General features: G+C 43.3%; 1 protein-coding gene across 6 annotated transcripts in view; it reads right to left on the reverse strand.

Annotated features, from left to right (window-relative positions):
• The window catches only part of TCF3 (transcription factor 3), a 399616-nt gene extending 398646 nt beyond the window's left edge, over window positions 1–970 (reverse strand). For 2 of the 6 annotated variants that reach the window (XM_063915789.1, XM_063915769.1), the window contains exons 1-2: window positions 857–966; window positions 66–326 (exon numbers count right to left, since the gene is read on the reverse strand). The gene's annotated coding sequence lies outside the window, so the exon portion shown is untranslated. Of the gene's footprint in view, window positions 1–65; window positions 327–832 lie in introns of all 6 variants that reach the window. The other 4 variants (XM_063915799.1, XM_063915809.1, XM_063915820.1 and 1 more) reach the window with 4 other exon arrangements.
• Window positions 971–6299: the final 5329 nt, after the last annotated feature.

Genomic DNA, 6299 nt, shown 5'->3' on the forward strand with positions numbered 1-6299 from the left:
TAGATTAGATCTTGTCAGATTGAAAACAAAGCAAGTTTACAAGCAGGGAGAAGATAGATATTCACCTCTTTAGAAAGTCAACATCCAGAAGGATTTCAGGATTTCATGGAGCTTGTAATGAATAATTCAGTTCCCCAGAAGAAGCAGGGAGAGTGTATTTCCAGGAAAAACAAAGGTGCAGAGATGGAGTTGTTCTATTTTCGGGGGTCCCTCCAGTGCCTCCCCCCTCCAGGCCGGACGGATTATTTTTTTTTTTTTTTTTTTTTTGTGGGGTGCAGATGTCTGTGGTCTTGACTAAGAAACAGCAACTGTAACTAGTTCCAGTGCTACAATGTAACGAGAGAGAGGGAGGGAGTGAGTGAGAAAGGGGGGAGGGAGGGGAAAAAGGAAGAAATCCGCACCTCCCCCTCTCTATAAAACTCACCCCTCCCCCAACCCCCTTCATTATACTCCCCTCTATTTCCAGGCTGTCTGCTTTAAACCCCACAGCTCATCTTCTCAGGCCATTCCCCACATCATCAGCAGCAACAACAACAACATTTCCAGCTACGGTGCCCGCCTGCTCCGCTGCCCCAGTGTGCCAGCTGCTAGTGTCCCCATGTTCCTGCTCTTACATAAAGCCGAGCACAGGGCTACTGCTTACTACAGGCCAGCTACCCGCCACAATGACACATGCATACATCACACCACACACTATTATGTGCTTGCCTTGCTACACACTGACTGACTGACTGACTTTGCCTATTGCCACTTTGCCTTACATTCTTCTATATTACCCAATGCCCCTACCCCCAAACTTCTACATCTGTATTATGTGCGGCGAAACAATCACCCCAGCAGCAGCGGCGATACTCACTCCTCTTCTACGTCCGCGTATTCCCCCCCCTTCGACCACCCCAAGACACCAGAGGGCGGGAGCTAGGGACTATTTCTCCTCCCGCCTCAAGCGAAGGGATACAAGGAACCAGAAGTGTGGTGTTGTCTGACAGTCACTGTGAGTGTGGGAGAAACTTACCGCCCCCTTACTGTAATCATAACCTGAGAGGAGGAAGGAATGACTGACAGCCGAACTGCCCAATCACAGATGGCTGCAGAGCACACTTCGTAGCACTAGGGGTTGTGTCGTCCACACGAGCGCTTTCTGTTGTGAGGCCACATTGATGTAAAATTAAATTCTGTGGTTGTAGTTTCCTGCCGTCTGAAATTTAACTCGCGCTAAAGTCAGTCAAGTTATGTGACTGTAACGCATACATGGGTGCATATGTGTGTATCTATATATTTATATATAAAGTATATACTGTATCATTCGCTTGGGAAAGGTGATTTAAATTGGAAAACTTTATAATAGTCAAGCAAGTTGCACATTATATTGTACAACATTTGCTGTTTTAGTTTTGCAGCACTAGTGTATTGTCAGGCGCTCACTCATGCGGAAAAACACCAATGATTAGCTCTCTTTAGAGATCAGGTTTAAGATGGCCACCATGGCTCTTGGGGTTTTAAGCCATTGCCTCCTGTTGCGCCCAGGCTCTGACAGCAACCTACTGCACACACCTTGCTGCTGCCGCCGCCGCTGCCCCTATGTACTATGACCTGTCCTGGCTGCTCCCGAAGATTTCCTCTTGGGTGGAAATAAACGGAAGGGGAAATCATTCTCGAGCAGTTGCCGATGGCTAATGACAAGTGTTAACGGGTTTGTGGTTATCCCAGAGAAAATGACAGGATACAGGGCATGCCTTTGTGTGTTCTGCTATGTACATGGACTTTGTACATGTGTGATTTCCATACTGCCATGTTCTGGTGCATGATCAATGCAGGAGTGATGGATGGCTTAACTGGTTTTACTGCTGATATCAGATGCTCAGTGTGTCGTGCCTACTCACTTGCTGTTTCCATTTATTGACCGTAATAGAGTAGAGTAGACCAGTATGTATACAGCAATGATTCATTGGCTGCTCTATAGCTGTCCCTGGGCATGATCTCTTCTCTCCCTCACCCACTCCGCATATGTACTAGTGTACTGGGGCTGCTCCCCCAGATTGCACAGCATAGTGCGAGTTACAGGGAAATGATTCCGCCCCCCAGAATGCACTCACACCCTTATTTATACCCTCACCCCCGATAGTTGCTGCTATGTTTCCTGCTTGTCCCTGTGAATGTGCAGTAATCAGATCAGATTGGAAGAACCCGAACTGCTAATGTATTTGACCTCGTCTATTACATAGAACAGTGCCTTATGCACCCTCCAGGCCAGGCTACGCTGATTTGAAGAACGTGCTTTACCGAGATTTATTAATAAATACACGTAGCAGTTAATACGAGCAAACGTTTCCTAGGGCTCTTTACCTCCGCATCACACAACAAGCGGTTCAGAGAGAGAGAGTAACCCCCTCCTTTGTGGCTGAACTCACCCCTTCCCCCTTCCAGTCACCCTGGGAGAGAGCTCAGCAGCACCTGTCCCACTGTCTCAGCCCAGTGACACCACCAGCCCTGCGTCACATAAACATGTGTGAGAGTTGGAAGGAAGGGGTACTATTAGAGAGGGGGGTGGCATTTTAACACTCACAAGTAACTCATTTATTACCAGTTGGCTTCAGTTGTGTGCATTAAACTGACTGGAATCCTATTGAATTCATACTTTTCATGAATGTTCTCTTTAAGTTGTAATATGCTGAACATTCAGTTACATGTAGTCCAAGCCAATACATGAAAAATATTACCTTAGTATCTGCAGTTCAAGTGAATTTGCAATGACCTCACTGGCCTAGAAAGGAATACAGTAGGTGTAACATGGCTAAAAAATGAATGATGCAGCAAGGACATGGCCTCATCATTTTTGTCATGTCGAACAGACACATTTTTGGTTTATTGTTTTAGTGTACTTTTAGGGAAATACAGTTTGCTTAATGTAACTCAACATAACATTTATTAGAATATAATAAAACACAGAATTAGGGTGGGATATACCAACCTCTTGCGGTGCATCCCACCACACATGGGGCTGACCCTAATTGCATATGTACTAACATATATGATTAGTACTGCAAGGTGCAGTTTTCTCGATAAGAGCTACCCTTTGCATTGACCCTGGACTTCCGGGTTTATTACCCAAGAGTCTATATGTGAATGCATAGTGACGCAGAAGCCTCAGGGTGTGCTCGGAGGTACCAATTGGATCCTTCTGACGGCACCAATGCAGAAAGAAGCCCATAGGCTTCTCTTGGGTAAAGGCAGCTCTAACTGTCGTTACCCTCCGCATCAGAAACCCAGGGACGAGGCTTTAGTACATATGGAGAAAATGCAAAAAAACAGAAAGCAGGGTTTTTAACGCATTTTCCCATTAGTACATCCCAACCTTAATCAGGAATGGCAGTTTAAACATTTGATGGGTATTTATCAAAGCATGGAGAGATAGAAAGTGGAGAGAAATAAAGCACTCAAAACTCCGCTCCTAACAGTAATATTTCAAACAGTCTGTAAAAATCTAAGGTAGAAGCTGATTGGCTAGTACTTTATCTCTCACAATTTCTCCCCGAGCTTCGATTAATACCCAAAGGGGGACATTTACTGAGCAGTGATAAGAGCCGAGAAGTGACCCAGTGGAGAAGTTGCCCCATCAACCAACCAGCAGCTCTGTATAATTTTACATTATGCAAATGATAGATGTTACTTCAGTGCTGATTGGTTGCCATGGGCAACTTCCCCACAGGCTCACTTTTCCGCTCTTATCACTGCTTAGTAAATGTCCCCCTTGGTGCTTTATCGCTCTCCCCTTTATCACTCTCCATGTTTTAAAAATTCCATATGTCTCCACTTTATCTTTCTCCATGTTTTGATAAAGTTCCCCCTTAAATGCATAAAGCCAACATTATATCTACTAAAGAAAGGGAAAATTACTAAAGAAATGGAAAATAAAGTAAAACGTTTGTCAATAGCAGTAAAGAATATGTAAGTGTTCCTTAACATTTTACATGTTTGAGCCAGCCTTAACAATTATTGGTTCTTGTTTGAACCACAGATCTTAACCTATTTTATTTTCATTTATTACTTTAAACAAAGTATAATATTTGTACAAATGTATGAAAAGAAAAAAATGTATGGCGTAAAATAACTATCAAAGCACGGACAGAGATAAAATTGATAGAGGTAAAGGGGGTCATTCCGACCCGATCGCACGCTGCAGTTTGCAGCGATCGGGTCGGAACTGCGCATGCCAGATGGCCGAAGGCCGTCCTTACCTAGCGATCGCCTCTACCTGATTGACAGGCAGAGGCGTTCGCTGGGCGGGAGGGGGCGGCACGGCGGCGTTTAGCCACCGTTTTCGGGGCGCGGTCCGGCCAACGCAGGCGTGGCCGGACCTTGCGGGGGGCGGACCACAGCGGCTGCATGATGTCACACGCAGCCGCTGCAACCCGGGGCAGCGACGAGTAACTCCCGGCCAGCCATAGGAGCTGCGCTGTGTGATGCTTTTGTACTTTTGGACTAGCTTTGTGCTGGGCGTTCCTCCGCATGTCTGGGTAGATGATCGTAGCTGTGCTAAATTTAGCACAGCTACGATCAACTCGGAATGACCCCCAAAGTACTAGCCAATCCGCTTCTGCCTTGTATTCTTACAGGCTGTGTTTGAAAAGACAGGAGTTGATTGGTTGGTACTTTATCTCTCACAATTGTATCTCTCTCCAAGCTTTGATAAATATCCGCCTCAATGGGTTATTAAAATTTGGACAACATTGTGTCTTTTGTCAGGACCCCCATGAAGCGCCATCTAACACCCTAATCGTTAACTCAGTAGCTGAAATGTAAAGTTTGAAATCTGTGAGAAGAGTTGTCAGAGTGTGGAATGGAGTTTGTTGGAGAATCTACAATTTAGGTGCCAACGTGTGTAGCAAAAGATCCCTGGACCCTAGAATAGAGAGTTGTACCCATTTGTAATGTGGAAGTGCCACCTCTGCTTTTTTTAGTTAATATTGGTGACTTTAGTTTTGAGGGGGAAAAAACACAGTGGCATTCAAGGAAGTCACATTTAGAATGCATAAGCAAGTTGTGTTTGTATGCCTGGGCCACAGGTGGTATAAACCTGGAACTTCAATGGGAGGCTGTCCCAATGTCCCTTTTCACACTTGTGTACGGAAATGCAATGCAGTGAAATTATCTCATTTAAATTCCTGAAACATTAATTAACCACTTAACTGCCATGGTCAGATCACTTGCAACCACGCCGCCCCACTCTATCCCTTAGTTTTTGACGAGGAGATCAGTTCTGCAGATGTGCATAATATAATATTTTAATATTTAAAAAAAAATACTTTTTAAGCTATATTAAATAAATAAAAAATGAATGCTTTTGGAAGGAAAATTCATCAGTTAAGCAACCCCACTTTATACCGTCCATGAGCTCTCTATCCCATTTGTGACCAGATGTATGAATTTTTTATCTAATTTCACATAGCATAATTTTCATTGTGTTCATTAAACAGATAATAATTCTAAGTTAACACCAACATGTATTCTCCTCTTTGAGAACACTATAATGTTTAGAAGCAAATGTATATACTGAATTATAGCATATAAAGGGGGAGATTCACTTAGCTACTAGTTCTGTTCTAAAGGCCTGATTCTGAGATGAAAGTAAAGACAAAAAAGAAAAGAAAAAAACGCAAGTAATTGTGCACTTGTGCAAAACTGTGTTGCACTGCAGGTGGGGCAGATGTAACGTGCAGACAGATTTGCTCTACTTGCATTGTAACATGGTTTGTTCCAGATACAAAGTTATTTGCTCTTTTTATGCTTTTCTTCCATATTAGAATCAGGCCAAAAGTCCAGGGGTAATTTTTCCCCAAAAAGTCAGAATAGTTTGCACAATTCCATTAGAAACAGCAATGGACATTGCAGTGATACTAAAGTATGTGTTATTTTTGTAGTGTCTAGTTAGGTGGGGTTGGTGGTTTAGGGCACATTAGAAACACATACCTGTTTAGGTAAACTGAGACAGATAGGAAAATACTGTATGTTAGTACACATACAAATTTGGTGGCAGACACACAGCTAGAGAAAAGATCAGATGTACGCATAGGGTTGAGGGACAAAAGCATACATGGGAGTAACAGAGATAGCTACACATACAGACCTATAGATGGGTAAATTCATGGGGGATAAACACTAAAGAAATATATTGACTCACCACCAACATCACTGTAAATTGATTATACTCCCTGTTTGGAGTCATATCACTGAGCTTTTGTTGGTTTCCATTCATATGGAAATAAGAACAAATGATCTGATCGAACATGAATTAATAT

The sequence above is a fragment of the Pseudophryne corroboree genome, chromosome 1 (assembly GCF_028390025.1).
Source record: "Pseudophryne corroboree isolate aPseCor3 chromosome 1, aPseCor3.hap2, whole genome shotgun sequence".
Lineage (NCBI taxonomy): Eukaryota > Metazoa > Chordata > Amphibia > Anura > Myobatrachidae > Pseudophryne > Pseudophryne corroboree.